Source organism: Ascaphus truei, chromosome 15, assembly GCF_040206685.1.
Source record: "Ascaphus truei isolate aAscTru1 chromosome 15, aAscTru1.hap1, whole genome shotgun sequence".
NCBI lineage: Eukaryota > Metazoa > Chordata > Amphibia > Anura > Ascaphidae > Ascaphus > Ascaphus truei.
The window spans coordinates 43,889,778-43,909,816 of record NC_134497.1 but is presented as its reverse complement, the minus strand read 5'-3'; the positions used below and the strand labels follow the sequence as shown (position 1 = coordinate 43,909,816).

The following is a 20,039-nucleotide window of genomic DNA, read 5'->3' as shown; positions in this document are numbered from 1 at the left end:
TGATCCGTGTTTTGGAGTCCTGGAGTGTCAGCTTTTGGAACCAGCTATTGCATATGTATTACCATGCTTGAATGTAAATTATGTGACAAAGAATTTTTGTATTTTTACCTTTCTAGGGGTGCTAGCACGTGGAGATTGCTAGGCTATGAATTTCAGGGTGGATTTTGCGGAGAAACTTTTGTCAGAATGTGCCTAGGTAAAGGGGTTCCAGAGTTACTGGTGACCCCAGAAATGCAACCGAGAATCAGGTCAGATTCCCAGATACATTAAAGCACATTGCTCCGGTAAAACATCCCGTGGAAAACGTTGTTACGACTCACCGCTAGGATCCCCTGCTGCAGGACAGACCAGAAAGGTAAATGGGGCATAGGGGATCAAGGTATCCCCAGAACATACAAGGGGGTCCCTACTATAAGGAGGGATGCCTAGTTAAATGCCCAGGGTACCCTGAACTCAGTATAGGGGTTCAGGGGGTACTCTAGTTAACGATAAAAGTGTGAGGTTTTATTAAAATGTAAAGTCATGTTTTGCAGAGTGTTAGGCATATGGCTAGTGGGAAGAAAAAGGAAAGGTTCTCATTCTATCCCTAACACCAAAAAGACATTTTAGCCAGGTAAAGTGTAAAAGTATATTTTATGAAAAGGTATGTTTTTAATATGTATTATGCTTGGTGCACTGTATAAGCTGGGACTTTCAAAGACGGTATCCTGAGGGGGGCTAGTGGGCTACCAAGGTCTCCTGCCACTAAGTCTGCCTAGGTCCGTACTTGAAAGCCACAGATACTGCCAGAGGTGTGAAAGCTATCTGGGCAGGATGGCTCTCTGAAGTGCCCGCGTCCTGAGATGAATACAAGCCATTTCGGCAAGTAGTCACCTTCCTAGACGTGGAGGCACCGAGCCCCGAGGGTGGCTTCTGAATGACAAGTGGCAAACCTGCGCATGCCCATCTCTCATTCAGAAGAGCCCGCTGCCCGGCTTTGGAAGACTGGCAGCCGTCTGATTGGCTGGTTGTAAAGTTCCCACGCTCGGATTGGCTGTAGTATTTCATGAATGAACTCAGAAATACTATAAGGCCTGGGACATAGTAAGCGCTTAGGTGCTGCTGCTCGCTCTTGCTTGCTGCCGCTCGCTCTACCAGGAGCTTTTTGCTGTCCTGGCAGAGGAGACAGCAAGCGCACTTGGGAGGCGGGTATCACTGTGTTTGTGTCACTTGGTAGCCGTCAGTGTGTGTGTGTGTGTCTCTTTGAAGTGGTCTATGTGTTTGTGTGTTACTGGGGAACGTGTGTGTGTGTGTGTGTGTGTGTGTGTGTGTGTGTGTGTGTGTGTGTGTGTGTGTGTGTGTGTGTGTGTATATTATATAATATTTTAAAAATTAAAAAAAAAGACATGTTAATAAATTATTTATTAACATTGTGCAACTTTGATAAATATATTCGCGCACTCACACACGCACGCGCACACACACTGGTACACACACACTGGTACACACACACATACACACACATGCACACACATGCACACATACATACACACACATGCACACATATACACACACACATGCACATACACACAGACACACACACACACACATATATATATACATACACATACACACACATATATATATACATAGACACACACACACACATATATATATATATATATATATATATATATTATATATATATATATATATATATATATATATATAGATGAACAAAAAGAAAAGGGACTGAGCTGCGCCTCTGCAAATGGTTGCTGATATACAGTGTGACTCACTAAGAGTTAGACTCTATGAATTAGGTATATATAGACAAATTGAAATATAACAATAAAAGTTAAAAAAAAATAATAAAAATAAAAATAAAAAATATATATGAAAATCAAAATGAATGATAAATCAATTGTAATAGGACAAAACCTAAAACCAAGCTTACAATAAAAACAAAATATCAATACTCATACAGCAAAAGAATATCTCCACAAATAGGGAAAAAAAAAGAGGTATAAAAACCAGTCCTCAAATAGTCCAATGAATCCAATAAGTTCTGGTATAGAGGGTTTCCGGCTGCTCTCAAAGTGGACAAACCATATCCACAGGGAATCTAGAAGAAAAGGGGAAAGAGAGAGCGCACACCCATAGCGTAAAATTGTAAAATTTTATGAGGGGAGGGGGAAATAGAATTGCACTTACAAAGGTACAATATAAAAAAGAATGCTTTTTTATATTGTACCTTTGTAAGTGCAATTCTATTTCCCCCCCCTCCCTTCCCCTCATTAAATTTTTACAATTTTACGCTATGGGTGTGCGCTCTCTCTTTCCCCTTTTCTTATATATATATATATATATATATATATATAATCACACACACCACCTTGCTGCCACCACTGCTCCGGGACACAACCCCTTTCCCCCCCCCCCCCGGCGGCCGCGCAGCCCCCCTCCATCTCCCGCGCGGGCAGGGAGGCAGCCACAAGGATCGGGGCACAAGGGGGACACATCACCCGCTCCCCCCCCGGCGGCGCAAGCCCCCTCCATCTCCCGCAGGCTGACAGCCACAGGGACCGGGCAGAAGGGGGCACATCACCGCACATCAACACACACCTCTGTTGTGCCTTGCCGTGCCGGCTGCAGACCCATTGGCTCCTCTGCTTCCCCGAGCTGCAAATTTCAAACTTGCCGCTCTCGGGGAAGTTTCTCCTCCTCCGCACTCATCAGCTCGCATGCGGAGGGAGAAACTATAGCCGCGCTGATAACAGATGCAGGGGCTTTGTGCATCTGTTCAGCGCGGCTCAGCATGTCCTGGGCCTAAGGATGCCTCAGCCAAACCGATCGAAAGATTCTAAGTGCCAAAACCGCAGCGGTAAATTCAAAGATGCTCTATGAGAGATGTCAATGAGCCGGCTTAGGAAATTTCAAGGCGAGAATTTTTCGGGACCAAGTTCTCAGAAAACGTTTTAGCGGTCGCGGCTGGAACTGCGTGCTGAAAAGAGTACCAGGACATTTTGTACTTGCCTCCGGTCAAGGGATTTCAGCACCTCCAGAGTGGAAAGAGCGGTGAAATCAGAAACTGCCGGTTTGAGTCCCGGTCATCTAAAAGACTTTGGGGGCTATGCACTAAGCTCAATGGGTTTGCGTTCTGATCTTCAAAAAAAGCACGTCCGTTAAAAAGTGAGACCGGGGACGCAATTCACTAAGGCCTTGAGCCCATTTTTTAACGTACGTGCTCAAAACACCCACAGCGTACGTGTTGCTTTTTTCCCCCCTGCTAGCGTTCTTAAACTTCACGTACGCTAGCTGCTAGAAGAAAAAGCCGCATGTAACATTTGCATGGAGATTTGCCATCTCCATGCAAGGCTGTTACAGGCGATCGTACACTAAATAAATACACTTGAATATTAGTCTACATGAGCAGGGGGTCTCCGGAGCTAAACAGCATTAGTTTCAGGTCCGAGGATCCCCTACTTCAGGAGATACAGGCCCCGTTATGGGGTGCCGGTATCCCCTGCAGAATTTCAATGTCCCGGTCACGTGATGCGGACGCTTGAAAGTGCACTTTCCACTGCTATGCAATGAAAACTCGGACACAAACTCAGAAACCGGCGAGTAAACGACTGATACTACCTTGAACCAGTCCCAAAAGTACTCCCCACTGGTGCAGACACTCAGGGGTAAACACGTTCCTGCTGCTCAATCCCACTAGGGTCAATCCAGGATCCTGAAAAGCAATTACAGAGAGGAACATGGGGGACCAAGGAATTATGGAATGAACATAAAAAAATCAAATGCCCAGAGCTAGCAATGCTGTAAAAATTGTTCGGATGCTTCGGAAGGATCTCTCTCTCTGTGTGTGTGTGTGTGTGTGCCGCTCTCTCTCTCTGTGTGTCCCTCTCTCTCTGTGTCTCTCTATCTCTCTCTGTGTCTCTCTCTGTGTGTGTGTGCCGCTCTCTGTCTCTCTCTCTCTCTCTGTGTGCGCCGCTCTCTGTGTCTCTGTCTCTCTCTCTCTCTCTCTGTGTCTCTCTCTCTCTCTCTCTCTGTTTCTCTCTCTCACCCACACTCTCTCTTACCCACACTCTCTCTCACCCACACTCTCTCTCACCCACACTCTCTCTCACCCACACTCTCTCTCACCCACACTCTGGATCTCTTATTTACCCAATATATCTTAACTGCCCTATACCTACAACGAAATAACCTATACTGCTTTCTTCCAGATCTATCTCTCGAGCTTCACACGGAAGACATCGGAATCCCCTCTAACCCAGAAGACAGGTAAGGAACACCTCCCCTCCAATGTATAACATTGCGGGAATGAGGGTACCTGGACATTGAGGGACTGCGGATCATGTAAGATCCCAGGCGGGATTGCTGCTTTAGATATTGTGACGCCGGGGCGTCCAGGCACTAGTTATGGGGTTCAGGAAACTAATCATTCACATCTGGCTTTTTTTTTCTAAATCTGACATTTACACACACACACACACACACACACACACACACACACACACACACACACACACACACAATGTAAATTGTAAGTGCAATTCTAATTCCCCCCCCCTCCCCTCATTAAATTTTACAATTTTACGCTATGGGTGTGCGCTCTCTCTTTCCCCTTTTCTTCTAGATTCCCTGTGGATATGGTTTGTCCACTTTGAGAGCAGCCGGAAACCCTCTATACCAGAACTTATTGGATTCATTGGACTATTTGAGGACTGGTTTTTATACCTCTTTTTTTTTCCCTATTTGTGGAGATATTCTTTTGCTGTATGAGTATTGATATTTTGTTTTTATTGTAAGCTTGGTTTTAGGTTTTGTCCTATTACAATTGATTTATCATTCATTTTGATTTTCATATATATTTTTTATTTTTATTTTTATTATTTTTTTTTAACTTTTATTGTTATATTTCAATTTGTCTATATATACCTAATTCATAGAGTCTAACTCTTAGTGAGTCACACTGTATATCAGCAACCATTTGCAGAGGCGCAGCTCAGTCCCTTTTCTTTTTGTTCATCTATATATATATATATATATATATATATATATATATATATATATGTGTGTGTGTGTCTATGTATATATATATGTGTGTGTGTATGTGTATGTATATATATGTGTGTGTGTGTGTCTGTGTGTCTTTGTGTATGTGCATGTGTGTGTGTATATGTGTGTATGTGTGCATGTGTGTGTATGTATGTGTGCATGTGTGTGCATGTGTGTGTATGTGTGTGTGTACCAGTGTGTGTGTACCAGTGTGTGTGCGCGTGCGTGTGTGAGTGAGCGAATATATTTATCAAATTTGCACAATGTTAATAAATAATTTATTAACATGTCTTTTTTTTTAATTTTTAAAATATTATATAATATACACACACACACACACACACACACACACACACACACACACACACACACACACACACTAATTGTAGTATAATGTAATACAATAAATAAACTAATGTCAAAAACGAATGTTGTTCTTACTAGGAATTTATTCATTTATTTTTTTTTAAAAGCGGGGCTAGGTGGCGAGTAGATTTTTTTGTTCGGCGAGTAGATTTTTGGGTGATTTGTCGAACACTGTATATATATATATATATATATATATATATATATATATATATATATATATATATATATATATATATATAAATACAGTGGTCGACAAATCACCAAAAAATCTACTCGCCACACAAAAAAATCTACTCGCCACCTAGTACCAAACGTGTGCTGCTTGGGCCAATAGGAGCTCGCCACGATGTTAAATCCACTCGCCCGGGGCGAGCAAATGTATAGGTTTGTCGAACACTGTATATATATATATATATATATATATATATATATATATATATACACATATACAGTATATATACACATATATATAACCACTTGCACGGCCATGTGTAAGTGTTGCACACATCAGGGGTGTAACAGGGGACTTATCCCTGTTCAAAAATGTGCCTCTAATCCAGCAGTGTGGTGATTTATTGCTGGTAGACAATTAACCAACACCACCTGGCTGATTACAGGTGTCAGAAAAGGAAAGGGAGATTCTTTCTGAGCTCACACATGAGCTGAACCAGGAAACAGACAGAGTAGAGGTTCCTGAGTCTCACAGGTGAGACTGACTGAGGGAACACAGAGATGTCTGGAGCTTGCAAGATACAACCCAGCTAACAAATAAGACTTCTAAACCTGGATGCTGATATATCCGGAGAAAAGGCAGCAGCCCAGCAAACAGATAAGACTTTCTTATTGGACTGTTAGCTATATCTGTATATATCTATATGACTTGGGCTGATGAATAGCTTGGGTAGCCACCCAGTTAAAGAGGGCTGGAATATAATTATACATATACGCCAAAGTGGAACAGGTTTTGTTTGGCTCACTATTTTTCATATGTTTGCTGTGTTTAAAGCGACAGGCACAATAAAGCCTTATTTTAATTTCACCTTAAAACAGTCTCCATTGCTTACCTCTGTACAGGTCCTCTTACATATGGTGTCAAAAGTTGGGATGAAAGGTGGCCCTTGAAGTTAAAAGGGGCCCCGAAGAATGCCTGTGATTTTTTTTGTGCTTTTTGCCTGCATGCAAGCAAACAGCCTGAGCAAAAATAACAAATATTCACCTGCAGCAGAGACCAGAATTAAAGGGCTACACTGCACTGAACAAAGCCACAAAACCACAGATGGACTCTTTCCCCGATCCCAAGAGGAGAGAGACTGTGCTGAAGCAGGTAAACCTTACTTGCCTATCACAATAATGTGTAATATGGTTGTTGATAAAGGGGCTTTGCCTACAGCCGTAGTCTGGGTTCAAGAAGTGAGTTAGCGCTCCAGAGGAGCTAGGATTTGTTTATTGTTTTCTTTAAAAAAAAAATGGTGTGAGGCTAATACCTCTGCTGAAGCAAGGAAATGGGCAGCTAGCAAGCATTGTATTTAAAGAAATAGTGCCCCAATAGGTCAAGGTGAAGAATACACCTGTGTGGGAAAAAAACCCATGGAATTTAAAATAGCCGCCCAGCTGAAGTCAAATACTGACTCTGCAAAAATGGGGAAGAAGATGTGTTCCTGGTGTAAAGAACACCACCACACGGAGCCGTGTCCCTTAAGGCCTTATTCAAACGATGAGAGTGAATGCATACACCGTACTGCTGATGTTTTAAAATTTACCATAGGAAAGAAAAAGGAAAAGTCTACAGAGAGGCCTGGGAGAGCTACAACCTCTACAAGCAAAATATGCCCACCTGTAGGACTACCGCAATTTGGGGTTCTAGCAAAAACAGTGGCAACAGCTGCAATAGCGCCTCCTGAGGTCAGGAAGAAAAATACACCTGGCAGCCCCAAAATGGAGGACAAGATGCGGCGTTCCTGTAATGAACCCTACCCCACGGAAGAGTGGCCCTTCCGGTCCGATAAGGAGGAAGACATCTCTTATGGGGACCCCGAACCGAGTCACACCCACAAAACACCACAAGAATGGTGGGGGTGCCTGAACTCGGTATGAACCGAAAAGACCGCTCTCTATGATGACGAATGCGATCGGCAAGAGCGGGAGCAGCAGATCACCGAATATTCCTGTCAGCTAACGCAATTGCAAGAAAAGCCTGGCGTATACAGTGAAGCTGCTGAAGTTTCAAAGAAAGACGGAGACCCCAGTATTCCTGATGGGACGGAGTCGTCCAAAACAAAAAGGAGGAAAAAGAAAAGCGGTTCTTCACTTACCGTGGAAGGAACAGACATGTCCGCAGATCCCGCAGAGAATAAGGGGGACCGAGATGCCGCAGAGCCTAGAGAAAATGAAGGATTCGTCATGCGGATGACAGAATATCCAGAGGGCCCAAGGCAGAAGTCGTGTATCCCAAAGAAGTGTCTGTCTGTCTGGTGCCAACAGTGAGGAACCCTTAGCCAACCATCAAAGGGAAGCGGAGCCGGAACCAGTGAGTGACGATCCCTTGACCAGCCCTGAAGATGGCCTGAAAAATGCCAGGCATAACTGTGATCTGTTCCGTGAAAAATTGAAAATAGAGAGAGAAAATAATGCTGAGCTACAGAAGACGGTGCTCGCAATTTACTCAACGGCCAAGACTGAGCTAGCCACTGCAAACACTACTAATGCCACCATGGTGGAAAAGCAGAGCCAATGCGATACAATGATGACTAAGCTGAAGCAGAAGTATGAGGAGGCTCTAAAGGAGATTAGTCTTTCAGCAAGAGGTTGACACTCATCGCCTAGAACTGAATGCCTCACAACAAGAGGTCAGCAGTGTCCGGACAGAGGTGGACGTATCCCAGAAGGAGGTTCATACACTCCGCACAGCACTGGATGCCTCACAACACGAGATCGGCAACTGCCGCACAAAACTGGAAGTCTCCAAAAAGGAACTTCACAGTCTCGCTGTGGAACTGGACAATTAAAAAAAACCTATTGTCAATCTTAATATAGATCTTAAAGTCTCTCAGAAGGAGCTTCCTACTCTCAACCTAGAAATGGAAATCTCACGCCAGGAGACAGTCAGTCTCCAAGTAGAGGTGCGAAAATGGAAGGCGGAATACAAGGAGGCCCTGAATATTACAGAGACTGAAAAAAGAGAAAATGTATAACTAAAAAAAGAAAATTCTGAGTTGACAGAGCACGTCAATGGAAAGAATGAAAAGCTCCACGAGCTGGAAAAAATAAAGAAACTTCTGGAAGGTGAAAAGGTTGAAGTAGAGCACCGACTGCAGAATCAACTACAAGGTCTGCGTACACACCTCCAGAATGCCAAGGAGAAGCAGCGAACTCTGCAGGAAGAAAATCTGCAGGCTGCTAAAGAGGTACAAGCGCTGCAGGAACGTCTGAATACCCAGTGCGTCCCCACAGAGCTGTATGAGGAGTTAAAGGCCACGCTGCATGTCACCAGAGCCTCGCTGAAGGCGGAGCTTAGAGATCAGGTGACTCTATATGAGAGGGAGCGGGAGAAGGCCCAGAAACTGGAGCAAGAGCTGGAGAGGCAGAGAGGCTGTTCCATCCCCTTGAGTCAGTACACCAAGGAGAAAACAGACGCAGCGGCAACCTTGACGACAAAAATCACAGAACTCCAGAATATGAAGGAGGTGCTGAGACAAGCTCAGAGAAAACAAAGTGAGCAGATAAATTCCCTGAGAAAAGATTTGCAAGATACCCTCAAAAACCAGGGATTTCTTGCTGATGAGATTACAGTACTACAAGGACAAGTATTGACCCTGACCAAGCATCAGTATCCCACAGCCACAAAAACCCATAGAAAAAAGGGTGCAGTGAGAGCTGGAAACACCGCTCATCTGAAAAACAAGGTTGCAAAGTCTAAACCACCTAAGCAAGCACTAGCAAAACCTTCAGCAGCCCAACAGGCAACACAAAAGGGTATATGTGCCGAATCAAACCCAGAAAAATCCTTAGCTGGTGAAGCAGAGAAGATAGGACATTCTCGGGAAATGGAGGTGAAATTGCAACTCAATCCCAAAGAAGCTGAACTGGCAACTCCGTTGAGTGGAGAAAGTGCAGAAAGACAGCTTCAAGAGTGGAAATCTCAAAGGGCTATTCTTAACCACTCTGCAACTGTCGCCATACAGTCTAATCTACAAAAAGAAGAGCGCCCGATACAAGGGAAATCTCATGACCACGCACTCAGAAAAAAGATTATACTTGGAAAAAGTCCTCCTCGAGCGACTGAGTGCTGTGCTCAAGCACCTTCGGTAGGAGACACAAATAAAATGGAGAAAGGGTCCCAATCCCAGTGGGACTGAGGGTTCTCTTCCTCCATCCACTCATTTAAGTCACAGAAAGATCTCGAATGAGAGTGGAAGGATGGGCTTTGGCCGTGGCAAGCCGAGCTTCCCACAAACAGGGGAGGTATGTAACAGGGGACTTATCCGTTCAAAAATGTGCCTCTAATCCAGCAGTGTGGTGGTTAACTGCTGGTAGACAATTAACCAACACCACCTGGCTGATTACAGGTGTCAGAAAAGCCTGCCCCTGAGACAGGAAAGGGAGATTCTTCCTGAGCTCACACGTGAGCTGAACCAGGAAATTGTTAGGAATCTGATTTCTCAGCGCCGTCAGCGCAACACACAGACTACCCTCAGGGAGACTCGGGGCGTGCAGCACAACCTCCGCTTACCTGCCTCCACGGGCCGTCAGCTCCTGTGTCGCCACAGGGCCCCTCCCCTCGGCGGCCCCACCGCTCCTCCTCCTTCTCAGTGGCAGGCACGGGTCCTCCATCCCGCACGCACACGTGTGTCCTCCTCCAACGCTGGTCGCGTGCACATGCAGCTCACAGAGCGCACGTTGAGCATCCACTCTTCTACTTCCACTACTGCTGAGGCTCCGCCCCCGTACACCGCATGGGTGTAATCAGAGTGCTACCAGTGCTCACCTGGGTTGTATCAGCCACACCTATCCAGAGAGGCTCCCTGCAGTCCTCCTGACCCGCCTCCATCCCTGATTGGTCAGTCCAGCCTTATCTAGCATCTCTGAGCCCTCACTCATTGCTCGACATAGTCTCTGTATGGATGTGTTTGGTGAACTCTCGGTTACTACAGGTTTTGACACGGCTCGTACGACTACCCCCTTTGGCTCTCGACTTCGCCTCTCCTTGGACTACGTATTCTCTGGCATCCCACGATCACGGCTTGGACTTCAACCTTCCTCATTTCTCCGCTCCCTGACCTCGGCAAAGCAATCCCTATTCTACTCCTATACCCAGTACCGGCAAGTATTGTCTACGTTAGTTATATCTGGCCTGGCAACGCTTAACACCACACTCCAGACTCGCTCCCTTTGCTGCGGGTGCGTGTATCCCTACTTCCCCCTTCGGACGCAGGGGATAGGTCTGGTCTGCGGGCAGTACCGGCCTAACAGAAACAGACAGAGCAGAGGTTCCTGAGTCTCACAGGTGAGACTGACCGAGGGAACACAGAGATGTCTGGAGCTTGCAAGATACAACCCAGCTGACAAATAAGACTTCTAAACCTGGATGCTGATATATCCGGAGAAAATGCAGCAACCCAGCAAACAGATAAGACTTTCTTATTGGACTGTTAGCTATATCTGTATATATCTATTTGACTTGGGCTGATGAATAGCTTGTGTAGCCACCCAGTTAAAGAGGGCTAGAATATAAGTATACATTTACGTGGAGCAGGTTATGTTTGGCTCACTATTTTTCATATGTTTGCTGTGTTTAAAGCGACAGGCACAATAAAGCCGTATTTTAATTTCACCTTTAAAACAGTCTCCATTGCGGACCTCTGTACAGGTCCTCTTACAAGGAGTGTCTTTACTCCTTCTCCCCTTGGTCAGTCCCATCCGTCTCTACTGGATCCACTGGAATCCCCGATGGGTGTAGATATTGGGACCCCTTCGTCTCGGAGTGTGGCCCCACAATCAATTGCGAGGCCAGAGAGATGTGTTAGATTAAAATATGAAAATGTAATAATGCAATAAACAATCCACACTCACATGTCATAAAGTCCTAGGCCACGACCATGTAGTCCGGGCCTGCTGCGATGCTACAATGTCCCTGCTCTCGCGTCCAGTACACAGCTCCGTAGCACAGCTGATTCACAATCCGGATGGACTGCTACGGTAGCCTTCCTGGAACAAAAAGCTGAGCGACGCGTTTCGCCTGTTCGGCTTCGTAAGGCTTAAAGATGTTGCTTGGAAATTAGTCCATAGTATAAATAGGCACCCGTTGTCCATGGCCACCAGGTTGTAGATAAAAGTTAAAATTAGTAGCACCCTGATTGTAAGGATGAGTGGTGTAAGCTTTGCCAAGCATCCCAGCTGACGTCCGTGATGTCATCATGGTATTCAAATCAATCAGTGTTCACATAATGTCCTCAGTATTTAAAAGAGTAATGCAATAAAACGGTGCCGTTGTAGTCCATACTGATACACACCTTGGTACCTATTAACCATATGGAATGGTCATATAGCCCCCTCATATTTTGTGCCTCAATATGGTGGATGAAAAACCTTTCACCTATATTCCAAAACATTCCTCTCTTTGGAATGATTAATCCATTAACCCCTTCCATCTAGCACACTTCCACTGTGATGTTTCCCTCAATTCTCTCTCTCTCTCTCTCTAACACTCGGATAAACTTATAACAGTTAGCAGTTATTTGTCACAAACATAAAATCATTAAAACACAGCTGATTTGCTCATCACTTTCACAGATTAGAAAAATCTATGAGTACACAGTGTCTTGTCTGTACTTTAACTCAGCCATTTAACTCCTTATCACAACCTAGAAGACCTTGTCGCAATATATATACAAGTCGATCGGCGCCTTCAAAAGAGGAAGGCCGAACGTTCTAGCTCCCGACCAGATCCCCCGTTATTCATTCTATTTCCCCAGATCCACATGACTGGGACATTTCAAAGCATAGTAGATACTGTCACCGCATAAATGGGTCTGTATCTCGGGAAGCAGGGGGTCCCCGGACATAAAACTAACGCGGTTCAGCTCCGTAGACCCCCTGCACATCTACATTATCAATGAAATGTGTATTAAAAAACATAAATTTCGGGTGAGATTTTCGCTGGCAGAGGCGGCTCTCTCAGAGCAGCTCTCTTTGCAGCAGAAATGTATCGCTGGGTTAGGCCTTTTCACAGGGTCGATCCTATCGCTGGCAGCAAATTGCTCGTTTTGGGAATTTTGCTATGAATTGTAATGAAGGCTTGCTGAATACCGTGATAGCAATGCTAAAAAAAAAACGGCGATTTAAATGTACTGGCGATATTTTTTATCGACCTTTACAGAATAAAGCCTATAGTGTCTTGTCTGTACTTTAACTCAGCAGTTTAACTCCTTATCACATTCCACATTCAGAACCATTATTCGTCAATTTTTAAAGCAAATATGAATCAATTTGGGGCAAGATAAATTACTTTATGTCCTAATCCATAAGGATTTGCATGTATTTGTTATGCTTTAGGAAGCCAGTAGTCTAAGGCTAAGGTCCCATTGCACGCGTCCGCACGGCTGGCTGGCTTGCTTGCCGGCCGCGCTTGCAACTCGCTGTACCGCGATCTGCGGTCTACAGGAAACTTTTCTCGGAGCGGGGGGGGGCGTGGCCAAACTGGTCGGGGGGGGCGCGGCCATGACGTGAGGGGGCGTGGCCATGACGTGAGGGGGCGCGGCCCAAAACCAAAACAAAGCAGGGCTCACAGCACTGCAGCAGCTCTACACACAAGGAGCCATAGAGCCAGTCTATGATTGGCCCCTTCGCGTACCATGTGACGCATTGCCGCAAGAGAACACCATTCTCTCGTGTCTCCTGCTGGCTGCCGCGTCACAGTATGTCGCAAGTTACAAGTGAGGAGGGACTGGGACCCGATCGTGAGTTCAAACCGGAATGGTAAGTTGAGCTCACGCCGCCGCCCGCGCCAACGGGCGCAGCGGGTCCCAGCCCTAATGAAAATCATCAGTTTTACACAAATATTTTCACGGTCTTGGGCGAACAACTGCTGCTACTATAAAAACAATAATATTGCAAATGAAGATCAGTTGCTTACATACTCTTATGTTTAACCCCTAACGTAATTCTGTCACAAGTCTTCATACTAGATTCATTAATAGTAATGCCGTGTTCTGACAGTTCTTTAGCTAATCCGTTCCTTACGGCCTAATGCAATTCTATTCAAGCCATTACTGAAAATCAGAAATTGAAATTAGTAGGGCAATTCAGACAATTAAATACACCCCAGTGGTAAACTCGAAACTCCAGCACACAGATTATACTAAAAAACTCCAATGTCACCAGCCATACATATGCCTGGCAGACCTATGTTTAGGTTTGCAGTGCAGCAGTGACGAGGTTAAGTTTCAGCTGAGAGGGCTGCTTAGTCTGATCCCAGCTGCCTCATCAAGGGGCTTTAAAAACACCAGGCTACACACACATGCAGCTGTCTGAAGCATGGAGATAGGACTGAAACGCTGAAGTAGATTACTGCTATAAGGTCTGTTTTCAAGATACATGTTTGATGAACTGTCTGGGTTTTTGTATGCTGAAAAGAAGCTGTTTTGTTTTTGTATGCTGAAAAGAAGCTGTTTTGTTTTTGTGTGCTGCATTTTTTAAGGCTCAATAAATAAGCCTTATCAAGAAACCCCACGTGTGGTTGCATGTACCCTGCAACAAATATATTAAACCTGACTGTTGTTCTCTATCCTTACACAACCCCCTCCCCCCACCACCCATATATTGAGAGGGAGATCTTTGGTTATGCACCCCACTAGTTACATACTTCAAGGTGTTACAAATTCCTCATTTGGGGACAAAAAATCCTTGCATAATCTATTCCCATTTACCGCCACTTTTTAGAAAATTCCACACAGTGGTAAATAAGGAAAACAGGCGGTTGCAGCTAGAAAGAAGGGATGTCTCTGGGAGTGAGGAACCTCTAGTGATATACTAAAATAATTGAAGGCATGGCTCCCTCAGGTAAAAGCCCCAAGGTCAATGTCGATGTTTTCGATGGATTCAACGTTTTCAATTTGTAGATCCAGTACGTCTCTTTTTGACAACATTTTCAGCCTGTCTCCTCCCCTCCAGCTCTGTGGTACTACTTCTATCCCTCTGTATATTAACCCCAGAGGACTCCCACCATGGACCAAACTGAAATGTCTATACACATTGTGTGTCTGAAGATTTTTCCTTATGTTGCCCATGTGCTCCAGTATGCAGACCCTCAATGGTCTTGAGGAACGTCTCACATACTGGAACCCACATGGGCATTCCAGCACATGGACCACAAATGTACTCCGACAGCTGATATAGTTATCCATTTTAAAATCCTTCTGTTACTCGTGACTTACAATGTACCTTCTCCTTTGACGCCTGTCTACAGGCTTTACATGTGAAAAAAATAAAAAAAACCTGATGGGTTTTGATAGCTAATGTTGTGGATGTGGCACTTCTTTTTGCTTAAAAACACTTGGAGCTAGTTTAGTCTTGAGGCTCCTTGCTTTTCTAAAAATAACTTTTGGGTTCAAGGGAATATGATCTTTCAGGATCGGGTCTTTTTGCACTAAGGGCCAAAGTTTTTTTTTATAATCCTGCTAATCGTATTCGCCTCTGTAAGGCCGAGTCCATGCTTCGTGCTTGCTCGCTGAGGCGCGCTGAGGCTCAGGGAAAGCGGGTGCTTTCCCTGGCCTTGCGGTTACTTACCGCACGCGCCGTCAGCGGGCCTTCAGGGGGCGGGCCGTGAGCGGGCGCGTCACTGGCCGGGGGAGGGCCAGTGACGTCACGGAGCTGGTTCGCCCTCATTGGGCGAACCGCTCACGTGACCGGCCTGTCTCGCCGGCAAGCGGGGGAATTTTAAATTCCCCTAAGACAAGCGCGCGGAAGCGCAGGTGAGCCCCTACTAAAGCCGCTCTAATTGCGGCTGTAGGGGCTCAGTGCTGAGCGGGAGCGGGCCTCAGCACGCTTCCGCCAGCAATCAACAAACATGGCCGAGGCCTAAGAGACGTGTGCAGATGTACGCAATGGAGACCGTTTAAAGTGAAACTAAAATTAGGCTTTTTTGCGCCTGTCCCTTTAACACAGCAAAACATTCAAAATGAGCCAAAGAAAAACCTACTCAGCTTTGGAGGATATCTACACATGTAGTCCAGCCCTCTCTAACTGGGTGATTAGCTACGCTAATTACCAGCCCAAATATATACATATATACAGATATATAACAGTCCCATAAGAAAGTCTTATCTGTTTCTTTTACTGTAGGGGAAGTCCTCTCTGCTCTCCTGGGTCTGCACCCTTGTGAGCTAAGGCAATGTCTGTCCAGGTATAGAGGTCTTGTCCCCTTTGTCTTACTGTCAGCCTGCAGCTCAAGACATCGGTTTGTTCCCCAGGTCAGCCCAGTTGTGGACTAGGGAACTCTCTGGTCTGTCTTTCCTGGGCCAGCTCCAATTGTGAGCTCAAGAATCCTGTTACTGGGAACAGGCTTTTTCTGACAGATCTCTGTTTAGGCAGGTGGAGTTGATTGATTGCACACCAGTAATTAACCAGCCAGCACACTGCTGGATCAGAGGCAAGTTTCTTAACAGGGATAAGTCCCTGTTACAGCCTCCCTGTTATACTGTGTGACAAAAGAGACAGTATAGTCCTTGTTGTCCTAGATAGGGAGAAGAATGGCGGTGCACAGCGTGCCAACAGGTGCCTCGTGCGTTCCGGAAGCAGGAAGAATAGCGGAAGCTGGTTGTCAATTTTCATGCAAAAAAGTTTAATACACAGCAGTGAACAGCAAAGACAAAAAGTTAAAAAGAAAAAATAATCTTTGAGAACCGCCATTCTTCTCCCTATCTAGGGTGATCTCCTACCTCTGCACATATCGGGCTGAGAGCACGCAATAACCAGAAGGACCGCATGCCTAAGGGTCGTGAGTAATTTGTCATAGACACTGTATTTTATTATTATGGTCTAGCTCTGAGGGCTGTTGGAGTTATTACTTAGATAGGGGTCGGGGTCCCTAGTTCACTCAGGTTCCCTTGACATCCCTTTTCTATGGGTTACCCACACCCCTATTCTGAGTACATTTTGACCATTATACAGCTTTACTCAACATACATTTCCTGGTTTTCCCAACATTAAAAAAGTGCAATATCCAATAACAATTATTTCCCAAGAGAAGCAATTTGTTCCACTGTGAGCACTGGCAGAGAAGAATCTTCTCTATCTATTCCTAGTCCTTTTTGTCAACTGGTGGTTTGGAAGTTATTAAATCTTCCCTTTTCAGTTCACAGGTTCTGTCTGCTGCCCTTCTTAGAATGTCTGGGTCATAGTTCCTTTCCTCAAATCTATTTCTCAAAACTCCCATCTGGTTCCTAAATACTTCGTCATATGTACAATTTCTTCTAATACGACGGAACTGTCCATACGGGATATTGCTTAACCATTTGGGGTGGTGGCAGCTCGTATTGAGAAGATGATTGTTGGCATCCACTTCCTTAAAGAATGTTTTTGTCTTAACAGCATCCCCCTCTATGTAAATTGTCAGGTCTAGAAAGTTGATTTTGTTTCTGCTATTTTCTGACGTGAATGCCAGATTAAGGTTATTGGTATTGATATATAGAAAAAAATCCTGCAAGGCCAACTCGTCTCCCTTCCAAATTAAGAGGATGTCATCAATATATATCTCTTCCAGAGGGCCAGGCGCGCAGCCTAGGGCTACACGGTCGCGGACTAGGACTTTATGACATGCGAGTGTGGCTTGTTTATTGTATTATTACATTTTCATATTTTAATCCAACACATCTCTCTGGCCTCCCAATTGATTGTGGGTGCGCACTCCGAGACGAAGGGGTCCCAATACCTACACCCATCAGGGATTCCAGTGGATCCAATAGAGAAGGACGGGACTGACCAAGGGGAGAAGGAGTAAAGACACCCCTTATGTGTGTAACACTTACACAGGGCAGTGTAGGTGGATATATATATATATATAATATTTAATATCACTAAACCTGACTTGTCAAAGGGCTGGATACATAAAGATACATCAAATTGCGATAACCAAAAATACTGTGTTACCGCCCATATAAAAATGCGTTATTATTATCTATATATATATATATTATATATATAGTGATATTAAGTTCTAGTTGACCCGTAATGGTTTATGCAGATCAATATTTGCAAATTTAACATCAGTAATAAGACAATAGAGATGTAAAAACCACACAACACACATATTCCTGATTACCTAGTGCTGGCGCGTTACTTTTCCACAGCGTATCCCCACTTCATACCAAGCTCTTTCCCATATTCATCTCCAGACCAGGAGCTCTGTGTGTGGGGGGAGGTCTGTGCAGGTTCTGTAGTATTTTCCTGTGGTCCTGCAATGCCACAAGGTTCTGTTCTTCCTCGTTTCTCGCACAATTTACAAACCTAGAATTGGGACAGTTAGTGAGATCTCAAAGTAATGTCTATTTTATAAAGGAAGAGCTGAAAAAGATACAAGTTGTTAATAATGTGACTTGTCTTTTCTTTCTTCTCTACAGTTTTTGAGGTGAAAAGAAGTTAATGGAGAGCAATGTATATACGATGCCTCACTTGTATGAAAGGAATAGGAGCCACTGGCCACACCTCTAAATAAAAAGTCCCCGTCAAGATGACATGGGTGCCACTAAGGTGAGTTTTCTTCTGGTGGAACTAAACAGAAACAGAACGTGGGGATGCTGTAACAAGGTGACCTCTTTTTAAGCTATGGGAAACGAGGAAATTATAGGTGTTGCAGTTGTTCCATTTGTAATAGCCTTTGCACTGGAGACACATTCTGTCATCCACATACAGGTGCTGATATAAAACCTGACACAGGATAACATGCAGAACCACACATGTAGTTTACTTCATTAAGTGCCCCTGTGGCCTGTTATATATCGGAAAGACAACTAGAATGCTCAAGCAACGATTTATTGAACACAAAAGTGTAATCAAGAAAGGTACCGATCCGACCACCTTGGTTCAACACTGTGTCCAACACAAGCATTCTATAGCAGCCATAAGAGTAATGGGCATAGAAATAGTTCCCCCGGGAAGGGCTGCCCTACATAGGGACACTGCATTATTAAGACCAGAAGCTTACTAGATATTCTATCTGCGTACCAGTAAGGGAGGTGGACTTAACAAGCAGCTTAATCTGAAGTGCTTTCGTGACAGGCGTTCATTTTTATTTTCAGTAGTGGATCGGCGCTTTGACACCTCCGTCCTTTTCATATTAACTGGAAGTCTTAAATATGGATCCAGAACTACTTATGCTGTTTGCTGGTTCCATTTCAGTGTTTCTACCCTTTGTTAGTCTTTTATGTTAGTCTGTTTATGTTGTTAGTCTGGGGTTCTGTCTTTTACAGTTTCTGTTCACTTTAGTGTAGCTTATTAGAGATTATTGTCTTGTTTGTATAATAATGTCACCTTTTTGGGTTTCTAATGGTATTTTTCCTGCCACTTTGGGGTTGTACACAGGGACACTGTAAATGGGATTGGATCTTTATTTCCCTGATGTGAGGTAAAGCCTTTTTGCCTTGCTACCCTCCGCTGTCTGACTGTTACCATCAGCCATTGTTAGGCGTCCAGTTGCCATGACAGCGAAGGAGGGGCATGCTGTGTCTCCCTGGCTGGCCATGCACAGTCTGTGGGTGCCGCACTTGCGCTGTGCGAATTGCTTTCTGGCATGCATGAGCAATAGGCCGTTAATGCATGTGTATGCGGTGCATGCGCGGCAGCTCCCCGACGTGCCTGCGTGCTGTGTGCGCACATGGTGGGGTCTATGCTGGCTTGCGCTGTGTGCTACTGGGTGATTTGCTCACTCTGCGCATGCACAGACCCCCGTGTCGGAGCTGCATGTCATGGGAGATGCAGCATTGGTGCCGTGAGACACCTGTAGCTAGGTAACAGGCGAGTACATGGGGTATATATTCTTCACTTGGTTGCCTGATATTTAGCCCTCACCTTTACAAAGACTTTTTATGCAGTCGAAATGTTGGAATTGGATTTGCTAATAAATCATCTTTTTGCAAGACCGTGTGCCTGGTTGCTTTCCTCCTGCTCGTGATTCCTCTGGGGTAGTAAAGGATCTCCCCCATCTCCACGAGCACCAGCAAATTGCCTTTATTGCTGCCATTATCGTGTGCCTGTAACCCTCTCTGCATTCACTTGTATGTACCCACAGTTTGAAAGGGATGGGAGCCACAGGCCACACCAGTGACTACTTTACTACTTTTAAAAAAAAACACTGTTTTAATTAAAAAGTCCCCGACACGATGACACAAGTGACACAAAAGGTGAGTTTTTTTCTGGTGGAACTAAACAGAAAGTGGGGTTGATGTAACAAGGTGATGTAGCAGGAATGTGTCCATTAGCAACCTGAGCGTATAACAGGCCCTGGACTGATTTGGAAACTGGACTATAGAAAAAGCCTTGAGCCACAGTCGCAGGGGTGAGCAAACTTTTTATGCTGAGCCTCCCTTTTTATCCATGAAATTTCTCGGGCCCCCCCTGCCTGATGTAAT

At 44.8% G+C, this 20,039-nt stretch overlaps 1 protein-coding gene and 1 long non-coding RNA gene across 5 annotated transcripts in view; one reads left to right on the top strand and one right to left on the bottom strand.

Annotated features, from left to right (window-relative positions):
* LOC142466885 (uncharacterized) overlaps window positions 1-20,039 on the bottom strand; it is a 52,032-nt gene that overhangs the window by 6,916 nt on the left and 25,077 nt on the right. For 2 of the 3 annotated variants that reach the window (XM_075572464.1, XM_075572465.1), the window contains exon 2: window positions 17,735-17,919. The gene's annotated coding sequence lies outside the window, so the exon portion shown is untranslated. Of the gene's footprint in view, window positions 1-3,624; window positions 3,719-17,734; window positions 17,920-20,039 lie in introns of all 3 variants that reach the window. The other variant, XM_075572466.1, reaches the window with a different exon arrangement.
* On the top strand, window positions 121-19,540 carry LOC142466886 (uncharacterized). 2 transcript variants are annotated; one of them, XR_012788266.1, is made up of 4 exons: window positions 121-355; window positions 6,493-6,742; window positions 18,033-18,162; window positions 18,711-19,540. It is a non-coding gene; the product is annotated as an uncharacterized LOC142466886 (long non-coding RNA). The 2 variants fall into 2 exon arrangements; XR_012788267.1 differs by lacking the exon at window positions 6,493-6,742.